Source organism: Humulus lupulus, chromosome 1, assembly GCF_963169125.1.
Source record: "Humulus lupulus chromosome 1, drHumLupu1.1, whole genome shotgun sequence".
NCBI classification, from domain to species: Eukaryota; Viridiplantae; Streptophyta; class Magnoliopsida; order Rosales; family Cannabaceae; genus Humulus; species Humulus lupulus.
Window position 1 is genome coordinate 32,799,913 of NC_084793.1, and position 27,804 is coordinate 32,827,716.

A 27,804-nucleotide genomic window follows, 5' to 3' on the forward strand; every position below is an offset into this window, starting at 1 on the left:
CACCCACAAGAGAGGAATTTAAACTTTACATTTTTTAATGGGCCCAAATAAAACTTATCATTTTATGAATATTTTATTTGGCAAAAAACCATATATCTAACAAACATATGGGCCACTATATGCATCTAATCCCAATTGCAAAAATACCACATATAGTGCAAACAGACATGTTATAATTGGATGGGCCTAATCATGTTACTATATGAGCAATTCTATGAATTTATGAAAAAATACCACAATTAATTATCTAGAATTTATCAAAAAAGAATTCAAATTAATTAAAAAAATTTACAAAAATAAGTCAATTTAAATGAAATTTATCAACAATTAACAATAGTTACTTTAAATTTCATTTATCAACAATCAACTTGGTTTTAAGTTAATTTGATAAAAAATATTAATTTAATTTAAATAGGATTTATCAACAATTAACCAAAGTTAATATAAATCCCATTTATTAAAAAAATATTTTATTAATTGGTTGAAAAAATGATATTTTTCAAAATTTAATCAATTTTAAATTTTAAAATCAATATCTTAACTATTTTCCAAAAATATTTTGTGTTGTTACAACTATTAGCTAATATTTTAACCATTTAAAAAAAATAAAATATAAATAGTTATAACAACCCTAAAATATCTCAAAATAGTTAAACAAATTCAAATATCCATAAAAATATCTAACTAACAATATTCAAATTTCAAATAATTTAAATATTAAAAACTATAGAATAAAAAAGACATTTATATTTTCAAATAAAGATTCAATAAAAAAAATCAAGAATTTAAATGAAAATATCTTAAATATCTGATATCATAATTCTAATATTTTAATATATTAAAAGATTTAAAATTAAGTTGTTAGTCTATTTTTAAATTTGAATTTGAATCTTTGTAGAAAATATCTAATTATTTAAATCTCAACTAACAAAAATATCTTATTTTTAAAAAACAATTTTAAATACATAACAAATCTGATATTTTTGGCTTTGATTATAAATAATAAATATCCACAATTTTAATTTTCTTTAATTTTAAAAAAATTATAATTTTTTTTTGGATGAATAGTACCCGTGGGTACTGTTCACCGTGGCTGGTGCGCGCGGGCGTGCGCGCACGCATGGGGAGCTAGGCCAAATTTTTTTGAGCAATTTTTCAAATCAAAACTATTTTCTAATTAATTTTTAACATGTTTTACACAAAATAAAGCATATATAAAAATTAATAGCATAGAAAACACAACAAAATAACCTAAAAATTGCTAAAATTCACATAAAATCAATATGCTTCATAAAAACATGAAAACCATCTAATTATTCAAAGATATCAAATAATCCAATTTTAAACATGTTCATGCATGAAAATAAAGATTACCAAAGGCTCTGAGGCCAGTTGTTGGATTAATTTATTCAAGATCTTTATTTATTTTCATGTATATATAATATTAAACAAATTAATACGAGATAGCCTAAAACATGTTTCTAAAATTGAATTCAAAGAGAAACAATACATAGAATACTTACAGTATACGCAACGGAATTAAAGAGTCATTCATTCAGTTTCTCTAACTCTTGTATCCTCTCTGTCGCAGAGTATTATCAAGAAACTGAACCGATCTTCTATTTTCTTCACAATCTTCCAATGTATCCTTAGAATCACCTAGACTAGTGTGGGAAATTCTCAACACATGAGATAGATATAGAGAGAAGAAGAGAAAATAATAAAGAGGCTTAGAAAATGACTTGTGTTTAGAGAGAATCTAAAACTATCAGAAAATTTGACTTGTGACTTATCAAACTTATGCTTTGACTTCTCTCTAAGCACTCCTTTTATAGACTCAATTTGGCCATTTAATTTAATTAAAAAATCAATAAAATAATAGTCATTTTAAAGCCCTAGGTCGAAATTATCATGAGCTTTAGGCCCGTGAAATTTCCCATTTGATTATAAGCCCATTGGACTTAAAATCAAGGCCTATATTATTTTCTATTGATTTAATTAATTAAATAATTATTTAAATCCTTTATCAAATTAATTATTCATAATTTGAACCTTGATTTAAACTTATTTATTAATTTAGACACCAATTTATCTTAATTATTAAATCTGCCATAATTTCTCTTTTCTTCTTAAAATTACACAACTCTGTGAAACTATCAAAAATTGACCTGGTCAACTTTGATAATTCTAATTGATGATTAAATCAATTAATTGAGACTATCTAGATGATTTTATCCAAGGTACAATGGGGACCATGGGCCTATGAAATCAAGCTCCAATAAGTTATCATAAATTTAACAAATAAATTTACTAACTTATTAATTCCTCGTGACTCCACTATAGACTCGGAATTGCACTCTTGAATTCATAGAACGCTCTATAACAAATATAGATACGCTATTAATTATCCATTGTTACAACCATAATTGTCACTCAATCCTCTATAAACGGTCTACAATGAGATAAAACTAAAATACTGTTTTACTCCTCATTGTGTTTTATCCTTAAAACACTTAGTTCCTTGTAAATGATATTTCAGTAAACTAATTTAATTACTGAAATGAGATCTCTATCATTTAACACCTTGAACAAAACTAAAAGGAAACCATCGTTTCACTTCTTCATCAGAAGCTATAGATGTTCATATCTATGATTAACACTCCCACTCAATTATACTACCGAGTACCCAAGATGTAAGTATGGACTAGTCCGTAGGGTAAGCTGGTAACGAACAAGTCAAAGAACTCAAATAATGCAATCAGTTAGAATACTAACCACTCAGAATTGAGATTGAATTGACCTATGGTCAAATATATGATATGCCTAGAATAGATAATAACGGTATGTTTACTTATCTTTTCTATTGTTAATATCGGTCAAGTCCGATGTAACAAATACATCCGATCTTATCTACTTTGCTAATGTTCTGGAAAGAACATAACACTATAATGTGTAAGTAGATCACATCGTAGATTAGCAAGTCAGTGTAAATCATGTGCACTGACTAATCTTAGGACTAACTTATTTTGAACATATAATCATATTTATATTCCACTGTGATTACGTCACTATAAATAAGATTAGCTATATGCTCAGGATTTAATAGAAGTTTATATTAAACAAATAATCAAGAAAATAAAACATGTGAGCAAAGTGATTGACCAAATCTAAAAAATGATTTCTATTCCTTTGTTGATAATAAAATGAGATTACAAAGAATTTGGGTTTAAATAGGGCATAAAACCCCAACATTTCCTTCTTTCTTTCCTTAGACTATTCCCCAATCTTCTCAACTTTGTCCTAACAAAAGGCTAACCAAATCATTAATTAACAAAAAGACCATTTTACCCATCCCAACAAAACTAACCTTTAACTTAATCTAGGGGTATAATAGTCATTAGTTCCCAAATCCCACTAATTCCTCAAGTGTTCCTAATATTTACCACTTAAATCCTTTTATCCAACTAATCACCAATTATTTACCCATTGTCCAATGATTCCCAACATATTCTCTAAATTCCTAGAAATACCCCCAGGCTCCCCCGAGCCGGGTATTAATCCCCACCGTAACTATTTTGCCAATCCGCTCGCTAGGACCGTCTCGGGCCATTTGATGCAAATATATCCACATAATAATATGGTCTCAACAATTTATCACGCATAATTACATGTATGCCCTCAACGGGCCAAAATTACAAATATGCCCTTAAAAGCTACACAAGGCCCACATGCATATTTGATTCTCATAAGCATGCATTTCACATATCCATATAATCATAGGATCATGCATATCACATAATCATGCATTTTATCATTAATTCACAAAGATACCAATTATGCCCTCCTGGCACACTAATCAAGGCCCTTAAGCCTTATTAGTAATTTTGGGTTGTTACAGGTTTGTTGAACCATTTGAGATCCTGGAGAGGATCGGTCAGGTGGCCTATGGGTTGGCCTTACCCCCGAACTGTCTAGTAAGCACAACATATTTCATATTTCCATGCTGAGGAAGTATGTATCATATGTGACTCATGTATCGACTTATGAGGATCTAGGATTGGAGACGGATTTTTAATGAGGAGCAGCCAGTTCAGATTTTAGACAGGAAGGACAAGGTCCTGAGGAATAAGAGTATACCTTTAGTTAAGGTATTATGGAGGAACAACACGGTCGAGGAAGCGACCTGGGAGCTAGAGGCAGATGTGCGAAATCAGTATTCGGAGCTGTTCAGGTAAAATTTCGAGGATGAAATTTCTGTAAGGAAGGGATAATTGTAACATCCCAAATTAGCTAATAAAGATTAGGGTCTTGATTAAGGGGCTAGGATGGAAATTTATGGAAATTATATGTTTTTTTTATATATATGCGTGTAATTATGTGGTTATGTGAATTATATGATAATATGACTAGACATGCATGTTTAGGAGAATTAAATATGCATGTCGGCCTGTTTCTTTTTAAAAGGGAAATTTTCGTAATTTGGCCTGTTATGGGTATATTTGGAATATATGTGCATTTTATGGGATATATGTGTGAGACCACATTATTATGTCGATATATTTGGGTTAATCAGCATGAGACGATCCTAGGGAGCAAGTTAGTGGGAAAGTCACAACGAGACCTAATATCCAACTTGGGGTAATGTATTTTTGGTATTTAGTACATTACCGGCTTATCGGGTAATGGGATTGAATATTCGAGGATATATTTGGTATTAGTAAGATTAGGAGGGTAATTCGGGAGTTTTTACCATTTTGCTCTTAGGGACGTTTTTGGTACCCCGAGCCTCGGGATTTGCTGAAGGTTACTTAGAGTCTAAGTAAACCACACAAAACACACAAAAATTAGAGAAATTTTCAGCACTTTCTCTCTCTCTCTCTCTCTCTCTCTCTCTCTCTCTCTCTCTCTCTCTCTCTTTCTTTCAACGACTTTCTTAAAATTCCTTGGGAATTCTTGCGGTTTAAGGAGAATTGAGGCTAGTTTAGGCTCGGGATTGCTTGGGGAAAGACTTACCATCGATTGGGGCAACAGAGGTAACGATTTCTAGCCCTAAATATTTGTGTTTTCTGGTTTTTAGTTAAGTTCTTGGAGTTTTAGAAACTAAGTTATGAGTTAGGAATTTGAAGGGGTTTTGGGCAAGCTTTTACTTGGGTTTTGATGGTTTTGAGCTATTAAATTGATTGGGGACTTTACTTGTGAGTTTTAGCTATGTTGGGATAGGTTTTTGGAGGGAATTAGCTTGAGGAAAATAGAGAAAAAAAAGGGTTTTCATGTCGAGTCACGACCCTGTTCTTGGGGTGCCGCGCCTCACTTTAATGCTGGGAGAAGTAGGTGCCTTCGGGCCATTTGAGCAGTGGCGCCTGATAGAGCACGTCGCGGCGCGTGTCGAATCAGACGAGTGCTTGGGCTCTCTGACTTGGGGCGGGTCGCTGCTCCTTTGTTTTGAGCCACGATGCTTGAAGGGTTTTGAGCTCCGGGAGGGTTTTTGAGTGTGGGAACTCAAACCTAAGGGCTCGGGATCGATCCTACTACCCAATTTTGTAGAATTCGATGTCCTAGAGGCCAGGACTCGGTTCTGAAGCCTATAGGTTATGCTTAAATACTCCAAACCTAGATAATTGTGTAATGAATGTTTGTCTTGTTTGCATAGGTAGGGCTCGGCTCGTCATGGAACATGGTTATTACTATGTTTATGTTTGATTGGTTAAGATACCATGATTTATATGTTTGCATGCTTGTATTGTCTGAGGTATGCATATTTGTATTTGTATCTGATTGTCTAGTTATATGAATGTCTGATTAAAGCCTTGACTTATTAGTCAAGGGCGGCAATAGTGTGTTTCACGTTGGTCAAGAGGCTTAGGCCCAATCAGAGACGCATTATTACGTTGGCCGACACTATGGTCGTTGGAAAACAAAGCGCTTGGCTAGCTCTATGGCTAGTTACTCAGTGCTAACACTCTATGGTCACTTAGCTTGGACAGGGCCTTGGGTTGACTCTATGGTCAACTATTTAGGGCAGCGGGCGCTAGTATGATCCAATGATCATTTATTTGTAATTGCATGCATGCATGAGTAGGTTATTACTGTTGGGCATGCTAGATATGTATTTGGAATCTGTATTTATTGTTCATGCACATGTTTAAGTTCTCTTGCTGAGTCTTGGTTTACGGGTGCTATGTGGTGCAGGTAAGGGGAGAGGAAAGTTAGACCAGCCATGAGTTGGATAGCTTCAGTGGCGGCATGTACATATGCGGCTGCTCATCCTCCACAGCCGAGGATATCTTAGAGGAACTAGGGTTGTATCCCTTATTTTGTCGCTTAGGCTCACTGATTGTAACTTTTGATTTGTATATACCCTTTTAGACATATGTTTGTAATATTTTTGGATCCCATGTATATATGAAACTTTCAAATGAAAAGTCAACGTTTCCTTTGACCAAATTTTTTAACCCTAACCCTTGACATTAACCTTAGTTACACGTTTATAACCAAATGACTTGATTAGCAAGTCTGGCATTATTTAAGGTACACAGTGTAACAGTCTTAGAATAGGAGGGCGTTATATATCTCACCTTTACTAAGATGTCTATCCACATAAGTAATCCAAATCTAGATTACTTGCATCTTGTATGCTTAACAAACAATGCTAGTAACCATTCATTAAAGATTTCACACTTTAATATGTTACTGACTATTTTATTCATTATATATGATCTATCTCAATTCTCTCGTATTAATACAAGATCATATTCTCATGAATGAATAAGGAATTTTCTTGATATTATTATATAATTAATTCAAATAATAATTATAACATTCAAATATAATAAAATTATATTTTTATTTTAAAGCAATAACATGTCTTTACATGCTTTTAGGGCATTAATCCTAACAATCTTCCACTTGCCCTTAAATGCAAGTGATGAATCTCCCTTAATCCCATATTGCACACGTGACCCATGAACGACTTTGCAGGAAGTGTCTTGGTAAACAAGTATTCTAGGTTCTGTTCTGATGTTATCTTCATAGCAGTCACATCACCTCGGTGTACAATCTCTCTTACCAGATGGTATTTCCTTTCTATATGTTTTCCTCTTTTGTGGCTTCTCAGTTTTTTGGGATTTAGCTACTGCTCCACTGTTGTCACTATACAGGATTAGTTGCTTATCCATATATGGAACTACTTCCAGATCATTGTAGAACTTCCTCAACCAAACTGCCTCCTTAGCCGCTATGTATTCGAATTCCATGGTTCAATCAGGTATATTTGAATATTTAATGCATCTCTCCATACAATAGCTCCTCCACCAAGAGTGAACACTGACTCAGATGTTGAATTTCGACTGTCTTCGTCTGATTGGAAATCAAAATTAGTGTATCCAGTGGGGTTCAGCTCACCCCCTGAATATACAAGCTATAATCTCTCGTTGTCCTAAGATACTTGAGAATGTGCTTTACTGGAATCTAGTGTTCCAAACCAGCATTTGATTGATAACGACTTATAATCCCAGCTGCATAACATATGTCAGGCCTAGTACAAAACATAGCGTACATCAGACTCCCAATTGCTGAAGTATACAGATAATTTCTCATATCTTCTTCCTCTTGAGGTGCCCTTGGAAAGAGCAATTCCATGTCTGGTTGGTAACTAACCTTTTCTTGGAATTCTCCATAGAGAATCTTTCAAGCACCTTATTTATACAATTATCTTGAGAAAGTGCCAAGAGCTTGTTCTTTCTATCCCTTAGGATTTGTATTCCTAGAACATAGCTCGCCTCACCCAAATCTTTCATTTGGAACTTTTCGTCTAACAACTTCTTCACGTTTGACAATGTCTCTACATAGTTCTCAATGAGCAAAATGTCATCGACTTAAAGAACTAGGAAAACTGCCACTTTTTCTTTAATGTATTTATACAAACATGGTTCATCGACATTCTATTCGAAGCCATATGTTTTAATTATTTCATCAAAATTTATATTCTTAGATCTAGATGCTTGCTTTAATCCATATATGGACTTCAGCAACTTGCACACCTTTTGATCTTCCCCATTCTTTATGAACCATTCTAGTTGTACCATATAGATACTTTCATCAAGATAGCCATTCGGAAAAGCTATCTTGACGTCCATTTGCCATATCTCATAATCAATGGCAGCTGCTGTGGATAAGAGGATGCGACAAATGGATTTGAGCATGGCCACAGAAGAAAATGTTTATTCATAATCAACCCCTTCTCTCTGAGTGTAACCTTTTGCTACTAGCCTTGCTTTGAAAGTCTCTAATCTCCTATCCACGCCTCTTTTCTTCTTATATATCCATTTACCCCTATGGGCCTGACATCTTCAGGTGGATCCACAAGTTCCCAGACAGAATTAGAATACATCTATTCCATTTCTTTGTTCATGGCTTCTTCCCATTTCTCCTTTTCAGGATCATCTCATTGCTTCTTTAAAGGTTAATGGATCGTCCTTGTTTGTATCAGAAACAAGGACATGTGCCTCTGTTCGTAGCGAACATGTTGTCTCACAATCCTCCCACTAGGATGTTGCACCGGGGTTTCCTTTTAACAAATAGTGGTTTCCATAGTTTATCGTTTGTCATATAATGATGAAGATGATTGTGATGGAATCTTATCAGCTGTAAGTTCCTCCAATACTACCTTCCTATAAGGTTTATAGTTATTGATATAGTCATGTTCAAAGAAGGTTGCCTTTGTGGAGACAAACACATTTTGATCCTTAGGACTATAAAAATAAATGCCTCTTGTTTCTGGAGCGTAGTCTAAAAAAATGCACACTTCAATTCTTGAATTAAGTTTCCTTGATTTAGGTCTACGAACATGAGTAGGATAGTCCCAAATGCAGAAATGGCGCAAACTAGGTTTGCTTCCATTCCACACTTCCAGTGGCATTTTGCTTATGGTCTTAGATGGGACTGCATTCAAACTGTAAGTCACTGTTTGAAGTGCATATCCCCATAATGATAGAGGAAGTGAAGAGTAGCTTAACATAGACCTGATCATGTCTAACAAGGTCCTGTTTCTTCTTTCAGAAACACCATTTTGTTGTGGCATTCTTGGTGCTATGAGTTGGGATAGAATACCATGCTCCTGCAAGAAATCTTTGAATTCTAAATCCAAATATTCTCCACCTCGATCAGATTGAAATGTCTTAAGAGTCTTACCAAACTGCTTCTCAACCTAAGCTTTGAATTCTTGAATCTTACAAAAGGTTTCAGATTTCCTAAGGATTAAGTAAGTATGACCATATCTTGAGTAATCGTCAATAAAAGTGACGAAGTACTCATACCCACCTCTTGCTTGTACATTGATTGGACCACAGACATTTCTGTGTACAAGCTCCAAAGGTTCTTTGGCTCTATTTCCTTTCACTGAGAAATGGTGTTTGTTCATTTTCCCTTCTAGACAAGATTCACAAACTAGAAGAGTTCCACCTCTTAGTTCTCTAAAAAAGTCCATCTTTTGTTAAACTGTTTATTCTTTCTAGACCTATATGACCAAGTCTAAGATGCCAAAGATATGTGTCATCCTCATTTGAAACATTTTGTCTTTTACCTTGCAGTTTTGCTACTTTAAATAATTCTGAATTATTAAGCGTTCGTTCATTTAAATGAAAGCGTTAAAGACAGTAAAATCTTGCCATGTGATTTGATCTCATTCAATCAACATATTTCTCATGTTCAATTTTCCTTGCATCTCATGATGGTATGAGAAGAGGTCTTCTATCATTATAGATATGTTTAAGCTTTGTGGCCAGAAAGACGAACAAAGTTGAATTTACCCATCCTCCTTCATCCTCCCAGTCAGTTTTACTTTACTTATATGATCATCAATCATTTTATGCATTATCGGGCACATAATAGGAAAATAATTAGGCGGCAACATTTTATTACTGAAAATGAAATACAATAATTTTATCATTTTGAAAAATATATATGTTTTGGAAAGTAAACATGATGCATGAATCCAACAATTAAACACATAAATAATCATTTACTATTCCATGATAAAACTACCCAACAAATAAAGTGTCACCTTAGGGTCAGTCAAGTTAAATTCAGATAGTTTATAAGACAATCTTATATTTATAATTTAAAACTTAAAATAACTCTTTATTTTCTCTTTTAAATATAAAGTTCTGCTGGTTTGATCAAGATGCAATTATCCACCGCAAAAGCTTAATTGCATATTTGTAAGTGTAACCCATTATTTTAGAATTCATGACTTAACTTAGAGAGTGTCACCTTAGGGTTGGTTAAGCCTAAAATACATCACTCCTTCCTATCTTCATAAGAAGCCAACCTTGGTATTAATATGTCTAGAAACATTTCTTAGGGGGACGGAAACAAAGTTGTCTCGAGGCCCTATTCATATCACACGATGTTGTACTAATAATGGAGACCATAGATCACATTGAGATGTTCAGCTTCTCCCACTCACTATTTTGGATTAAATGTGTTTTATTAAACTAATAAATTAATTACAAAATACATTTATACTTATAAAAGAGTCTGTTTCTATAATTAATATGATCTAGATAATTAGCCATTACATTCATCTAACTTTACTAAAACACTTTTTTCATAATGTTGGTTATCTTAAAGGCCTATAAAATCTATTGCATTTATTATGGTGTGAGTGGCCAAGTTTTAACTAATATAATACTTAGTAGTTTGCATGTAATTGATTTCTCCAAAACAATTCATATAAACAAATAGAATAATCCTAAATAATCATGTTTCTAAAAGATGCATGATTAATGAGAAACTGTGTGGGGTTTCATGAATGACATGTAATTGACTAATGCATGATCATGTTATCAATGAAACAACAATGAACATTTATTTAAATAAATAAACAATAAATGATGAACCAAGTATTATTGAGTATTTCCAAAATTTACAACCCTTGGAAAAATTAGAAATAAAATTGCAATCTAAGTCTATGTAGCTTTCAAGACTCTCCAAGAATGTTTCTCCTCTCATTTAGGCTTTCTTGCTAATCTTTAGGAACTTTTTTATGCCATCCTATTAATTAGAAAAAAACTTTCTAATTAATTTATTTAATTAAAAATAACTTTTAATTAAAAACTATTTTTGTCGTCTTTTTAATTTAGTTGAATTTAAATATTTAAAAAAGCAAATTCAAATAATTATTAAAACTTAAGATATTAAAAGATCTTAATCAACTAAAAGATATTTTATTTTATTTTATTTTATAATATAATAAAATAAGATAATTAAACTTTTAAATTCAAATAATTTAAAATTAATTAAATAAAAGATATTGCAGAAAAATAAGATCTAGGGTTTGGGCACCAAAATTGGTGCCCTAGGAACCCTAGGGCCGGCGGCACAAGGTGCCATGGACACAAGTAGTTCTTGGCCAGGCACAACTGCAGCAAGAGCTCGGCGTACAAACATGGCACCAAGGGTGCAGGGGTGCAGGGCTCCTCGGCAGGTGCCAGGCGCGCATGGCACTGCATGTGGGAGGCACCAAGGGCGCGCACGATGGAGCAGGGGCTCGGGCTGTGTAACGCGCGCGGGAGAAAGGAACTCGAGGCCGGGCGCGCGCGCGGGTGAGGTAGCCACTGGGCTAGTGCGTGCAGCAAGGGCTTGGGTCCTTCTAATTTTCTTTGTGTGCAGATTTTCAATTTACATTTCAAGAAATAAAATTACAAAAATCATATGCCCTTTTATGGCTTACACAAGATCTAGAAAATTAAAATTCATAACCCAATAGCACCACATAATTAACGATCCTATATTCAACCATAAATTCAAAAAAAAATTCCATCCATTCAATATATATATATATATATATAACAAATGCAAGAAACTGAAACAGTATTTAATATATATATATATGTATATGTATAGACTACTTTGGTACCAATTGTTGGTATTAAATGATCAAATCAAAGGTGCATAGCGGAATATATGGACCCAGTATAATAAATCTTAATACTAGCTAGTATCATATACATATATAAACACTAAATCACATACAAAATAGATTAGGGATTACCTCTTGTAGCCTATCAAGTTTCCTTGAATCTTTTTGTATAAAATCAACAATGTTCCTATCCAATAATCTGAAAGCTCACACCTTGATCTTCCAGACCAATCCTAAAACACACAAGGACGTGTGTGGGCACGTAGGATTCAAAATGTTGACTTATGTGACTCTCTAGATGTACTCAACACATGAGATCTAAAGTGGTTTGACTGAGAGAAGAGGTTTAGAATAGTTTTTAGGTTTAGAGAAAACTATCGCTTTAGAGAGAGAGTCTATATTTTTAATCTCATAAAAAAATAACGAAAAGTTTCTTCTCAAAGTCACGTACTATCAGACTTATATAAAAATATTTAATTTAATTAAATAATATTTATTTTATTAAAAATAAAATTCAAATTAAAACTGATTTGATATTTATATTTAATTATTTATTTAAATCATATTTAAAAAGAATAATTAAATAACTGATTAAACAAATTTATTTGAAATTTAAAATTCAAATCCTAGGGATAAAAATCCCTAAGTTAGTCTCCACACACTGTGTTGTACAATGTGTGTCAGCCAACCCTATTAGGGTTTCCCTAATTTTCTCATTTGTTTGTTTAATCAACTTTTAAGACAATATATTTATCCCATCATAAATATCACTTAATTCAAAATTAACTTTATCTTAAAATATTAGTTTTAAATTAAATAAATATTTATTATTCCCTCTCCTTATATTAATCCAAACAAGATTAATATTAATTTTAACCTATAGATTTTCAAAATAAAAACTATATAGTTAAATAATTAATTAATTCACAATTAATCAATCACTCATAATTATCACATAATTATTTCCTTGACCTAGAAAATTAATTCATTTGCAATTTAGTCATTCTTTCTACAAATCTTTCTTTTGACATCCTTACCCTTGACAGTGTAGGACAGAGTTGATCTGGGGACAATGGACCTATAATACGAAGCTCCAATAAACTAGATTATTAATCAAAATCTTTAATCTTATTTATTAATTCCATGATTACTCCACTATAAATATGGAGTTGCACTCTAAGTATTTATAGAATAATATTTACAAAATTTTCTCTTGTAGTCCATTGATATAATCAATATATGTAGTTATGTCCTCCATTATTGGTTCGTTAATTAGAGCTGGTCAAAATTACCATTTTACCCTTTTAATTACCTCTTGATCCTTAAGTGCCATTAATTCAATAGCGAATAATTAATCTATAATCTAATTATAGATTTGAGCTCAATAATTATTCAATTCCAGAATTAACCCTTAAGGGAACCAATATTCGATCCATTAGGAATGCATGGATTCCAATATTGTAATTCATGTTCCCAGCCATCCATGATATTGAATCTCCAAAATAAAAGTCATTAGCCTCATTATTCTAAGAGACCATAAAGAGTGAATCAAAAGATCCAATAAACACAAACAAGAGTTCATGAGTACTCATGATTTAGACTGATCTACAAATGATCATCTATTATGATAAGAATTTAATCTTTATGTCAAACGACAAGTTTATAAAGATAATTAATTCTCATTGGTCATGTCATATATAATATTTATTATATACAACACATTTACTAAGAAGTCTATCCACATCATCAATCTAAATCTAGATTACTCGCATCTCGTATGCTTAGAAAATCGTACTAATAACCATTCATTAAAGATTCCATACTTTAATATGTTACTAACTATTTTGTTCATTATATATGATCTTAATTCTCTCATACTAATACAAGATCATATTTGTTGACCCAAACTCTTAAGTCTCCTTGTTTTGATGATTAACAAATATTTGATTATTATTTGTTACTAATTATTTGTTGATTTTGTAGCAAAAACCAAAGTGAATTAGCACTCCAAAGTCAAACTTATGACCAAGGGCAAAATGGTCATTTTACCAAATTTTCCGGAAATGACCCGAAATGGACTTCAAGACTAAAGAAACTCAAGATAAAGGTTTAATTTCATTTCTTAGTCTTGTAAAGTGATTGCAAGTATACTTTAAGTCATAAGTATAAAATTTGGCTCACTCACGTACTAAAAAATGGTGATTTTTTAAAATGAGAAATAATTATCCTAAATTCACTTTTAAGAAAATACATTCCGATACGGTCGTAACACAATTGGAATTTTTGAAATCGGATAAACGAGCTAAAAGTTATAAAGAATTGAAAACGGGAAAATAGGCATAAATCAGTATTTGCTCTCTGTTTGCCATCCGGAATTCCGGATTGGCAACCGGAATTCCGGTTGCTTCCAGACCGGAATTCCGGTTCCCCATCCAGACTTCCGGTTCGCGGCAGACAGCTTCGAAAATTAACTCCTAACAGCTATAAACGGCTAGTTTTTTTCCCAAATTCTATATAAACTCGTTTTTCACTCAAAGTTGGTGGTTGGCTGAGCATTTATTACATATACCAAACCAAATCCATTGAGTTCAAAGAGCTTTCAAAGTTTAACTCATCCAAACACATATTCACACACTTGAGCCAAAATTTGTATTTATTCCTTCTAAGTGTGCTTGCTAATCACTCTAGGTTTCTCATTGTATTATCATACTTCTAGAGTGATTTTTGCTTGTAATATCAAACACATTCCCATATTGAGATTGAGGTGAGGTTGGCACCGGTTTTGTAAACAACCCAGTTAGAGTGAGATTGGCACTTCAACAATCCGAAAAAGAGGTTGATAGTCCTTGGTGGTGGAAAACTATTGTAAGAGGTTTGGAAATACCTTGGTGAAAAATTCCCGGTTGTAAGGGTTAGCAAGCCCGCTAACTTGGCTCGATAGTTGAACTCAAAGCTAGGTCCATAGCTTTGAAGACCAAGGACGTAGGTGGCTTAGTTCTACCGAACCTTGTAAAATTCGAGAGTTTGCGATTTCTTAACCTTCAACTCTTTACATTACAATTTTGATTATTTGCTACTTCTATTTGTTTGCCATATTATTTGCTTTTACTTGATAAATTTGATTTATTGCATAATTTGGCATATTAAGTTTTAAATTTACGAAATTAGTTTAAATTTCCAATTCACCCCCCTCTTGGAAACATATCTTGGGTTAACAATATTCTTATGAATGAATAGGGAATTTTCTTGATATTATTATATAATTAATTCAAACAATAATTATAACATTCAAATATAATAAAATTGTACTTTTATTTAAAAACCAATAAAATGTCTTTACATGATTTTAGGGCATTAATCCTAACAATATCCCACTTGCCCTCAAAGCAAGTGAGGCATCTCCCTTAATCCCATATTGCGCACGTGACCCATGAACGACTTTGCAGGAAGTGTCTTGGTAATCGGGTCAACCAAGTTCTGTTCTAACGCTATCTTCATAACAGTCACATCACCTCGGTGTACAATATCTCTTACCATATGGTATTTCCTTTGTATATGCTTTCCTCTCTTGTGGCTTCTCGATTCTTTGGAATTAGCTACTACTCCACTGTTATCATTGTAATGCCATGGATAGCCAAGACCGTTACACTGTGTGTTTATAAAGGTGCTAGACTTGCTAATCAAGTCATTTAATTAAAAACTTGTTATTGAAACTATAGTGGAACTAGGGTTAAAAGATTTTGGTCAATAAAACTGCATTTCTTATAAATAAACATTTTTTGTTTACATGGGATCCCAAGAATAATAAGATTAAACTATTTACAAAGATTCAAGATTTAAATACAATAATTAGCCATTCTAAGGCAAAACAGACTGTTAGGCATTCCTTGTCCTGATCCACTCCTCGGCCATGGCGGCCGAACAACTGACTATGTACATTCAGCCCCGCAGCTCTCCATCTTAGGATTAGTCCAACTTGCCTTTGCCTTTACTTGCACCACGTAGCACCCGTGAGCCAAGGCCCAGCAAGAAAACCCAATAACAAAGCATAAAAAATCAACAGACAATCCAACATATCATAGCACATAAACATGTTCTCAACAGTCTAAGCATCCATGATAACCAAGTATTCAACATACCAAACATATCATTTCATAACAATAATCAATTCACAAGTGATAACTAGGGTTAGTACCCTTAGGCTGCACCCTCTGTTTATCCCACTGACTCTGGCCCGCTTAAACCGAGCTCAGTGAATATTAAGTTGTCCTCGGCTATCAGTGGCCAAGCCGCGCCCTGTGTGAAAATATTGTATATGGCACCCTTAGGTCGTTTATCACATGTCCCATGGCATAATACCATCTTTGACATTATACAGATATCAGGAGCACTTAGTCCCATCACAAACACATAACCGGGTGCAGTTTTCTTATCTTTAAATTCGCTAGCTTCGTTCACTTTGATCCTTGAGCACGATCCTACTTGAGTCCTAGCGCACACCTAGTCACAACCATAGGTCATAATCATAACCAAACCTCAAGTCCAAAACCTAACCTTGGGACCAATCCCGAGCCCTTGGGAAGCCCCAATTCCACCAAACGGGGTAGTGGAATCGAGCATCGAACTCTCGGGCAAAATCCCATGAAAATAACTCTAAAACCCTTTTCTGGAAACAGGGTAGCGCTATAGCGCTCTAAGGAGGACGCTACAGCACTACAAACAGAGCCCAAAATTGTCCCAGGGTATATGGCCTAGTGCTACAGCGCCCAAAGGCTAGTGCTGTAGCGCTAGTCACTGAACAGCAAATGCTGTTTTTCCTTCCTTCGATTTTCCCCGAGCCAAACCTTACCAAAACTTCTCCAAACTTCAACCAAACTTAGAATCAAGCTTACTAACATGTATAACTCATCCTAAGCATCCTAACCATACAAAAGTTAAACACATGTACCCCTAATCCAAGATTTCACTATAGCTGAACCTAGAATTCAAAAACTCAGCAAAACAGCCACTGAAACCACAAAGTTCAAACTAAAATCCCTTACCTTTTCTGGATGAGTTTAGCCTAGGTTGTCCTCCTCACAAGCTTGACCTTCAATTTTTCAAATCCTCAGCCTCAACTCCCTAAGATTCCCACTGAACTTTGCTTAGAAAATCAACTCAAAACCAATACCAAAAACTGAGTGTTAACCTCAAAATCTTACCTCAAGTGGATGGTTTATTCTTGCTGAATCCCTGCTAATTCTTCCAGCCAGATCAAAGATCTTAAACTCAAGCTTCTGCTCTGATTCTCCCTAAGTTTTTGCCCCAAAATACCTCAAGAGCTGATGGAGAAATGCCTAAACAGACCTTGGAAATGCCCTGTTCTTCTTTCCCTTCTTTTTCTTTCTTTTCTTTCCTCAGAATTTCCATCCCTTTCTATACTTTCCACTAAGGCATAAAGCCTGATAATACTTACCCCCTTATAAGCCAAATGACCACAATACCCTCTCATAATTTCCTAAGCCTTTTAATCCACTTAGGGGTATTATGGTCATTTCTCCCAATTCCCGCTAATTCCTCGAGTGTCTCAAATATTTACCGCTTACTTCCCGACACTTAACTAATCACCAGTTATATTCCTCAATATCACAATTGGCCCCAATATATTCTCTAAATTCGCATTTATACCCCCAGGCTCACCCCGAGCCGGGTATAAATCCCCATCGTGATTTTTTCGCTAAACCGCTCACTAGGATTGTCTCAAATCACAGATTAAAAATATATCCATATAATAATGTGGTCTCAACAATTTATCACATATATATACAGTTATGCCCTCAACGGGCCAAAATTATGATTATGCCCTTCTAACCTGGTTAGGGCTTACATGCATACTAATACACATAGTCATGCATCTCAGATATTCAAATAGTCATATAACATACTTTTAATCATTAAATCATATATATTCCAATTATGCCCTCCCGACACACTAATCAAGTCCCTTAAGCCTTATTAGTAAATTTGGGTCGTTACAGTCATAGTACAAGATTAATGGCTTATCCATATCTGAAAGTACTTCCAGATCAACGTAGAACTTCCTCAACCAAACCGCCTCCTTAGAGGATTCACAAGTCGCTATGTATTCGACTTCCATGGTTGAATTAGCTATGCTGGATTTTTTAATGCTTCTCCAGACAACAACTGTAACGCCCTCCTAATCTAGGACCGTTACAATTTGTACTAAAAATTGTGTCGGACTTGCTAATCAGGTCATTTGGCTTAAAGCGTGTAACTAAGGTTAATGACAAGGGTTAGGGCTAAAAATTTTGGTAAAAAAACCATTAACTTTTATTCCAAAAGTGTTATATAACATGGGATCCCAAAATATTACAATTGAACTGTTAAAAATGATAGATACATATCAAAAGATTACATCAGCCGACCTAAGCGGTAAAACAGGGATAAAACCCTAGTTCCTCTGAAATAACCCCGACCGTGATGGTCGAGCAGCCGCATATGTACACGCTGCCACCGAAGCTCTCCAACTCATGGCTGGACAAGCTTTCCATTCCCCTTACCTGCACCACAAAGCACCCGTGAGCCAAGGCTCAACAAGAAAACAGAATGTGCAACAACATAAAGTATAACTTTAAAATAATCATTCAATAAAAATAAGAAACATTAATTCATTGCCAATATCATTTAAGTTCAATCACATGATCATTGGATCAACCTGGGGTCGCTGCCCTATTTAGATGGCTTTTAAGCCAACTTCCCGTGCCCTAGCTAGGTGACCATCGAGTCATCTGGGGCCTCGCCCTTAGCTCTGTCTCACTAGCCATAGAGCTAGCCCAACCTCCATGGTTCACGGTCGACCTTAGAGCCGATCAACGTAATAGTACGTTGCTGGTTTAGGCCACTGCCTCTCGACTCTTCCAACTTGCATTTGTACATCCTTCCAAAATTGAAGAAAATTTGGAGTAGTGAAGGCTTAGTCCTTTGGTTTTCTTGAGATAACCTATGACTCTTCCAATTTCCTTCCACTGATCCACACTTGGATTACTTGTAAACCTACTAAGTTTACTTTTTGCAAATGCTATATTAGGTCTAGTACATTGGGCATCGTACATTAGACTCCCTATAGCACTAGCGTACTCCAATTGAGCCACCGCTCTTCCTTTATTCTTCTCTAGTTTTACACTATGATCAAATGGAGTATTGACATCTTTAACCTTGAGATGGTTAAATTTGTTCAATACTTTCTCAACATAGTGGGCTTGCCCTAATGCAAAACCCCCACTATGTTTTTTTACTTTGATACCAAGTATGGTGTCAACTTCTCCAAGATCTTTCATCTTGAAGGTTGATGATAGAAACCTCTTCGTTTCTTCTATCCCTTTCATGCTATTACTTAGAATAAGCATGTCATCCACATATAAGCAAACAATGATCGCATATCCCTTACAAGTTTTGGAATACAAACACTTGTCTCCATTGTTATGTCTAAACTCATGCCATTGCTTAGGAGCTTGTTTCAATCCATATAAGGATTTTACAAGTCTACATACATTATGTTCATATTTTGGTAGGATAAACCCTTCGGGTTGTTCCATATAGACCTCCTCATTGAGGTCACCATTAAGGAATGTCATTTTGACATCCATTTGATGAACATACAAGTTGTGTATAGAAGCTAAAGCGAACAAAATTCTTATAGAAGTTGTTCTTGCAACAGGCACATAGGTATCGAAATAATCGATACCCTCTTTTTGCCTAAACCCTTTAGCTACTAATCTAGCTTTAAAGGTTTGGATAGTGCCGTCAGTGTGGTATTTTCTCCTAAATACCCACTTACACCCAATTGGCTTAGACCCCGGTGGGAGATCTACCAATTCCCAAGTGTTGTTGGAAAGAATGGAATCCATCTCATCATTGATGGCTTCTTTCCGAAATGCACTGTCTCTCGATTGCATAGCTTCTCTATTAGTCTTAGGATCATCTTCAATGAGAAGTACAATAGGAATTTTCCTAATGACTTCCTCTCTATTTCCTTCTACCATGTAGAATGAAATTCGTTGAGAATCTATCTCATCCACTACTATACTTTTATGATTTTTAAGCCTTTGACTTCTTCTAGGTTCAAAGGGTTGCTTTACATCCTTTTAAGAATTCTCCTCTTGAGAATTAACTTTGGATATAGAAGATTGAGAATTGTTCTCATATAATAAATTTTCCTTTAGAGATGTTGAAGCTTGAGAATTGTTGTCACATAACATATTCTCAAAAAATTCAACTTCTCTAGATTCAATCACAATATTAGAATATAAGTCTAATAGCCTATAAGCTTTACTATTGTTGGCATAACCAACAAAATCACACTTTATGGCTCTTGAACCTAACTTTGTTCTATTAGGTTTGTTTTTCTTGCAATATGCAAGACACCCCCACACTTTGAAGTACCCTATGTTGGGTTTTCTTCCTTTCCATAACTCATACGGAGATATCTCATTTTTCTTCATCAATATTCGATTAAGCATGTGACACACGGTTAAAAGCGCTTCACCCCATATGTTGAAGTTCAACTTAGAAAACACCAACATAGAATTTATCACCTCTAGATAAGTCCTATTTTTCCTTTCGGCAACACCTTTGTGTTGTGGTGTATGAGGTGCAGTGCACTCATGAATTATACCATTTTCTTCACAAAATGTATTGAATTCATTAGAGAAGTACTCTCCTCATCTATCACTTCTTAGCACCTTAATCTTTTTATTTAGTTGATTTTCAACTTCTAATTTATACAATTTAAAAGCATCAAAAGTTTCATCTTTATGCTTTAAAAGAAACACATAGGTATATATACTAAAATCATCTATAAAAGTAAAAAAAATACCTTTTACCACCTCTAGTTAAAACACCATTTAATTCACAAAGATCACTATGGATTAAATCTAGTAAATTAGATCATTTTTCTACACTAGGAAATGGTTTCTTAATCATTTTTGCCTTAACACATGTTTCACATTTACCATAGTTTTTAATATTGCATGCAATCATACTACATTTTACTATTATTTTCATGGTTGAAAAACCTATATGCGATAGTCTAAGATGCCACAAAAATAAAGAATCATACTCAACAATATAGGCGGAATTATCATTTTTATTGATAACATTGAAAGTTACATCATTGGTGCACAATTTAACCATACCCTCACAGGAGTACCCTTTTCCCAAAAATACATTTGATTTGGTAAGTATAAGTTTACTGGACTCAAAAACAACTTTAATGCCGGGCTTGCCAAGCAAATCACCACTTACCAAGTTTCTACTCATTTCAGGAACATAAAGTATATTCACTAATGTAACTTTCTTGTCGGAGGTGAAAAAGACTTCAATGGTACCTTTGCCAAGTACCTTGGATTTTCCCTCATTGCCCATTTGAATCTCATGGTTGGCCTTTGACTCTTCAAAGGTCTGGAACAATGATTTGTCATATGTGACATGGACGGTGGCACATGTATCATACCACCACCCTTTCACCTTGCCTTGGACAGCATTCACCTCACTAAGGGTAGCAACTATATTTTCCTCTTGAGTTGCATTCATCTTAGGTCCTTGTTGGTCTTTTCTGTGCTTACACTCTCTAGCATAGTGACCCTTTTTCCCACACACAAAGCAAGGACCTTTCTCGCCCTTAAACTTGTTTGGGTTGGTTTTTGGACCCAAGGATTTCTCGTTACCCTTTTCCCTTTGTTTTTGGGATGTTTTGTTTGTGACACCGCATTTGCTTTGGAAGTCTCTCCATTAGACCCCTCCACAAGTTTATCTCTACACATCGATTCATCTTCGATTCGAATATGCTTTTGGAAACACAAGTAAACTCTCACTTACACCACCTAAGTGAAGAGGGTTGGGGATCACCAACTTGAACAAGGTTTAAAACCTTTGTCCAAAAGTTTATTTCCCCCTAACTCAAGCACTAAGGGGTATCTCTCAGATTAAAGGAAATGTTTTATGGAATAATCAAGCCTCAAGGTGTTTCTACCCAAGTGCTCTAATGGATAGAAATGTTGTGTCTTTCAAGTGAGCTATAGGCTCCTATTTATAGAGTTCAGAGACACCCTTTGCATTTCAAATTCCACCAACCCTATGGCTGTTACCAATGTTTAATTGGATTAATATGGAATTAAAAATGAGATTTGGGAGTTATTTGGGGTTTTTTTTGAGCCGTTCAACAAAGATTGAAAAAACTGAAAAATGGTCAGTTTTGGCCTGTGGCCGCAGCCACTACTCTCTGTCCCACTGGCCGCGACCACTGACCATTTTCAGAACAAAATTTTGTACTGTTTTTCCAAATGGTTCCAAACCCTCCCAAATGATTTTGTAACCCCTAAAACATATTATTGGTGTTAAAATCATATCTCTAACAACCATTTCTCAAATGGCTTTATGAAATTCATCTCAATATTGTGTAACACCAAATTTACACAATAAAGGGTAATATTTGGAAGTTACAAATTTGTAACACCAAATATGTTACATTATTTGGATATATCTAAATATTGTAACTCTCTATTATATGTTACAATATGTGACACTCTTTGTCACATTTATTTAATCTAAAACATTATATTATAATATAATATAACACAGTTTTCTTACCTTAAGACCAAGCAAGCGCAAACAAAAACGACCTTCAAGCACGATCCCAGTTCTAAGCCCTTAGCGATACCCTAAGTCATAACCATAAAATAGGATTCTATTAATATCGAGTGATCAAAGGCTTTCAGACAAATTCCTAGCCTCTGAGGCCTCGGGTTCCACCAAACCGGGTAGTGGATAAATTATCGATCCCTTAAGGTTGAGTTCCCACGCTCAAAATCTTCTTGGGGTCCAAAAACCCCCTAAGAGCCGCGACCCGCCTCCAACCAGAGGCTCAGCCTCCCCAACCAGTAGACATGCATCGCGGCCCAGCCATAGTGGCACTGCGGCCCGCCCTCATCATTCATCCATGGCTCCCATCTATCTAGAGGGCCGCGACATACCAAGAACAGAGCCACAGCCCGACCCCTTCAAACCCAGAAAATCCTTCAATTCAGCAGCTAAATCTCATCCAATTAAGCCCAAAATCATCCCAACAACACAATTAAATCAATACAATATCTCTAATATGCTCCCAACAACAAAACCCAATTGAAAACTAGTCCTAAAACTCATTAAATCACCAATTAAATATTTGAAACTTAAGAGCTCAAGAAAACTTAAAACCAGCCATGAAAACTCAGAATTTAATGGCCAAAAATCAAAATTTAAAGCTCACCTCAATAACTATTTGAATCCACAAGCTGTGACAGATTAATCCCCAAGTCCTAAGCTTCAATTCTTGTGAATTCTAGTTAAAATCCCATTGGTGTCCAATGGTTTAGCTTGAGAGAGTTTTGAGAAAAGAAAAGATTGAGCTGAGAGAAAGGGAGGGGGTCGGTTTAGGCAGCTTCCAATTGTTTCCCTTATTTTTGTCTAATCAAACTTAAGTCACTTAAGTTAATCCCAAGGCTCGGGGTACCAAAAATGTCTCCAAGGGAAAAATGGTAAATTTTCCCAATATTACCTCCTAAACTCTCTAACTTAAAATATATCTCCAAATATTTATTTCCATAACCCAATAACCCAATTAAATGACTATTACCCAAAATACCCCTTAACTCGCCCCGAGTCAGGTATTGGGTCCCGTTGTGACTTTCCCACTAGCTTGCTTCCTAGGATCGCCTCGTGCTGAGTAACCCAAATAAACCCACATAATAATGTGATCTCTCACATATATCACATATAAGCACATAAATATACAATTATGCCCACAACAAGCCAAATTACTAAAGTCGCCTTTCTAATAAGAAGAGGGCCCACATGCATATTTAATACCCCTAATTAAGTGCATTTAAACATATTATCACATAATTCACATATTCACAATTAATATAGTAATTAAACACGTAATTCCATATATTGCCATCCTGCCCCCCTAATCAAGGCCCTAAGCCTTATTAGGTAATTTTGGGACGTTACAATAACTCCTCCACCAAGAGTGAACAATGACCCAGTTGTTGACTTTTGACTGTCTTTGTCTGATTCGAATTCAGAATCAGTGTATCCAGTGGGGTTCAACTCACCTCCTGAATATACAAGCATATAATCTCTCGTTCTCCTAAGATACTTGAGAATGTGGTTTACTACAATCCAGTGTTCCAAACCAGGATTTGATTGATAATGACTTACAATCCCAACTGCATAACATATGTTGGGCCTAGTACATAACATAGCATACATCAGACTCCCAACCGATGAAGAATAGCGATATTTTCTCATATCCTCTTCCTCCTAAGGTGTCTTAGGACATTGTTTCTTGGAGAGAGCAATTCCATGTCTGGTTAGTAATTGACATTTCTTGGAATTCTCCATAGAGAATATTTCAAGAACCTTATTTATATAATTATCTTGAGAAAGTGCTAAGAGCTTGCTCTTCCTATCCCTTAGGATTTGGATTCCCAGAACATAGCTCGCCTCGCCCAAATCTTTCGTTTGGAACTTTTTGGCTAACCACTTCTTCATGTTTGACAATGTCTCTACATTGTTCTCAATGATCAAAATGTTACCAACTTAAATAACTAGTAGAACCACAACTTTTCCTTTGATGTATTTATACACATGCTTCGTTGACATTTTGTTCGAAGCCATATGTTTTAATTGTTTCATCAAAAGTGATATTTTAAGATCTAGATGCTTGCTTTAATCCATAAATGGATTTCAACAACTTGCACACCTTTTTATCTTCCCCGTTCTTTATGAACCCTTCTGGTTATACAATATAAATACTTTCATCAAGATAGCCATTCAGAAAAGCTATTTTGACATCCATTTGCCATATCTCATAATCATTGGTAGCCGCTGTGGATAAGAGGATGCGAAGGGATTTGAGCATGGCCACAGAAGAAAATGTATATTCATAATCAACACCTTCTCTGTGAGTGTTACCTTTTTCTACTAGCCTCGCTTGGAAAGTCTCTATCTACGCCCATTTTCTTCTTGTATATCCACTTACACTCTATGGGCATGACATCTTCAGGTGGATCCACAAGTTCCCAGACAGAATTGGAATACATCGATTCCATTTTTTGGTTCATGGCTTCTTGCCATTTCTCCTTTTCAGGATCATCCATTTATTCTTTAAAGGTTAATAGATTGCCGTTGTCTGTATCAGAAACAAGGACATGTGCCTCATATTCCTAGCGAACAAGTTGTCTCACATTCCTCCAACTACGATGTTGCACCAGTGTGTCCTTTCAAGAATAATAGTTTCCTCAATTTGTCGTTCATCATTTAATGACGAAGATGATTGTGATGGAATCTTATTAGCTGTGAGTTCCTCCAATACTACCTTGCTCTGAGGTTTATAGTTATTGATATAGTCATGTTCAAGGAATGTTGCATTTGTGGAGACAAATACCTTTTGATCCTTGAGACTTTAGAAATAACTACCTCTTGTTCCTGGAGAGTAGCCAACAAAAATGCACACTTCAGACCTTGAATCAAGTTTCCCTGATTTAGGTCTAAGAACATGAGCAAGACAACCCAAAATACAGAAACGGTGCAAACTAGGTTTGCTTCCATTCCACAGTTCCAGTGCCATTTTTCTTATGGTAATAGATGGGACTACATTCAAAATGTAAGTTGCCGTTTGAAGGGCATATCCTCAGAAAAAGAGAGGAAGTGAAGAGTAGCTTAACACAGACCTGACCATGTCCAACAAGGTGTTGTTTCATGGCGCTGTAGCCAACTAGTTGAATGGCTGGAAAAAACTGTGGCGTGCTCATAACACTCAATTTTGCTAGAGTATATGGCGAGTACTGGGTTCCTAAAACCACGATGTTTGGGAACAACAGAGCGGGGAAAGGGATAACACCTTTGAATGTCCCAATCTAGGCATCTTCCCAATTGATGTACTCTTGGGCTCGACCTAAGAAGTCATCGAGCCTGTGGCATCTTCTTCATTGGGGGTCATCCCACAGCAGGGAACTTGATCGGATGCCAGCTTGTAGGGCCATCTTGTTGGACACCATCCACCTTCTTGTTCCTAGCTGCCACTTCCTTAAACCATTTGATTTAGGCTTCAAGGGTCTAAAGCAGTCCTTTCTTTATGTTGGCCAAAACATTGACCTCAAAATTCACCTTCTCAACAACTATGAATTTTCTTCGGAAGGAGGAGGAGAGTTGGTGCCAGGATTGAATGGATCCTAGCTTGTACTTCTTGAAGCACTCATTTTTTTATCTTGACAAAGTTAATAAAAAGACGTTGAATTTAGCGTCCTCGGAGACATAGTGAACTGACATCAATCTATTGAACTTTGAGAGATTGTTGATTGGATCTGTGCCTCTGCTGTAAAAATCAATGTTTATCATTTTGAAGCCTCAAGGTAATGAGGCTTCCATAATGTTGGGAGCATAAGGCTCCCCATCTTCATCCTCAGAGTCAAAGTCATGACCTTGTCTTCGGGCCATTCTAAGCATTATTATCTTCAAGCCCTCCAATTTTGCTCGGAGAGGGTCGTGGTCTCGGTTGGCACTCTGTGTCGGGTGCTCTCTTATCAGAGCCTTAAGGTCATCTCAGAGGTCTAGTTTATTTCTTCTCCTGGCATAGTCCTCAAGGGTTGTCGTCCCCCTGCGAAAGTTCAAGTCATATCACAGGTCAGGTTGTGCTTGGTGGGGTGTCCTCAGGGTAGCCTACTTCTGTTTCTCCCTCAGAGTCAACATACTTGTTATTTATCGATACATTGATTCCTTGTCCTCGGTTGACGGAAACATTTGTCCTGTTGGCCCCTTGGTCAGGGTATCTTTGAGGCTGGCAAGGCGCTGGCGGGACACCACCTCCAAGCCTAACGAGGTCTATCGCCACACGCTTGGGCAAAATTCCCTTGGCTCCTCAGACACTAGTGGCATGGTGATGTCCTCGGGCCCCACGCCCTTGGTTATCATTGGCCTGTCTCAGGGCCCAAATGGCCTCAAAAGCCCGACGAGTTCTCTTTCGCCCCTGCACGAGATCTATATCAACCTTGCATTTACTACGTTCCTGTGGTTAAAGCATGGCTCCAGCTCTAGCTGGGCGCACAGGTGGCACTCCAGCTGGCAGATCTTGCGCCATGTCAGCAGGGTGACCCAGAGGCACACCCAGTGGTTCAACAGGTGGCACTCGAGCTGGGAGCGAAGGTGGGATGCCAGTTAGGTGCCTAGGCGATATCTCTCCATGTGGGTCCACTCACAACCCATGGGCTACCAGAGTAGCCCTCATGGCGTTAACCATCTTCAATAGGGCGATGATATTCCCCTCCTAGGCATTGATTTTCAACTACTGGGTGGCAACTTGGTCTCTAAGAGCCACCACCTCTAGTGGTTCCTCTGCGTCCATTGGCTGAGGATAATCATCCTCATAAAACTTGTCGTATTTTCCGTCGTAATCGACATTTTTGTTGTTATCCTAATGGGCCACCTCTAGGTATTCGACGGAGGTGGTCGGCTGAATTTTCCTCCCTCAGCTCTGGTGGGAGGAGCAACGTTGTTTGGAGCATTTCTTCTGGTGGTCACCATGACTAAATCTTTGAAGCTTTCTTCAAGCTCTCAATGAAAGCACCAAAATTTTGACTGCCTTTTTCGATATCAACTAAATAAATAAGAATTAAATAAATCTAGAGAAACGGGTTTTACATGGATCATCCATGTTATCAAACAACCCTAGTCCACGAGGCTTTAGTATTAGTGTTCTTGAAGCTTGAGATGGCAAGCTTCAATGGAGATTTCTCAGGTAGTGTATATATTGCTATGAGTACAAAAGGAGGGATCAAAAGTACAAA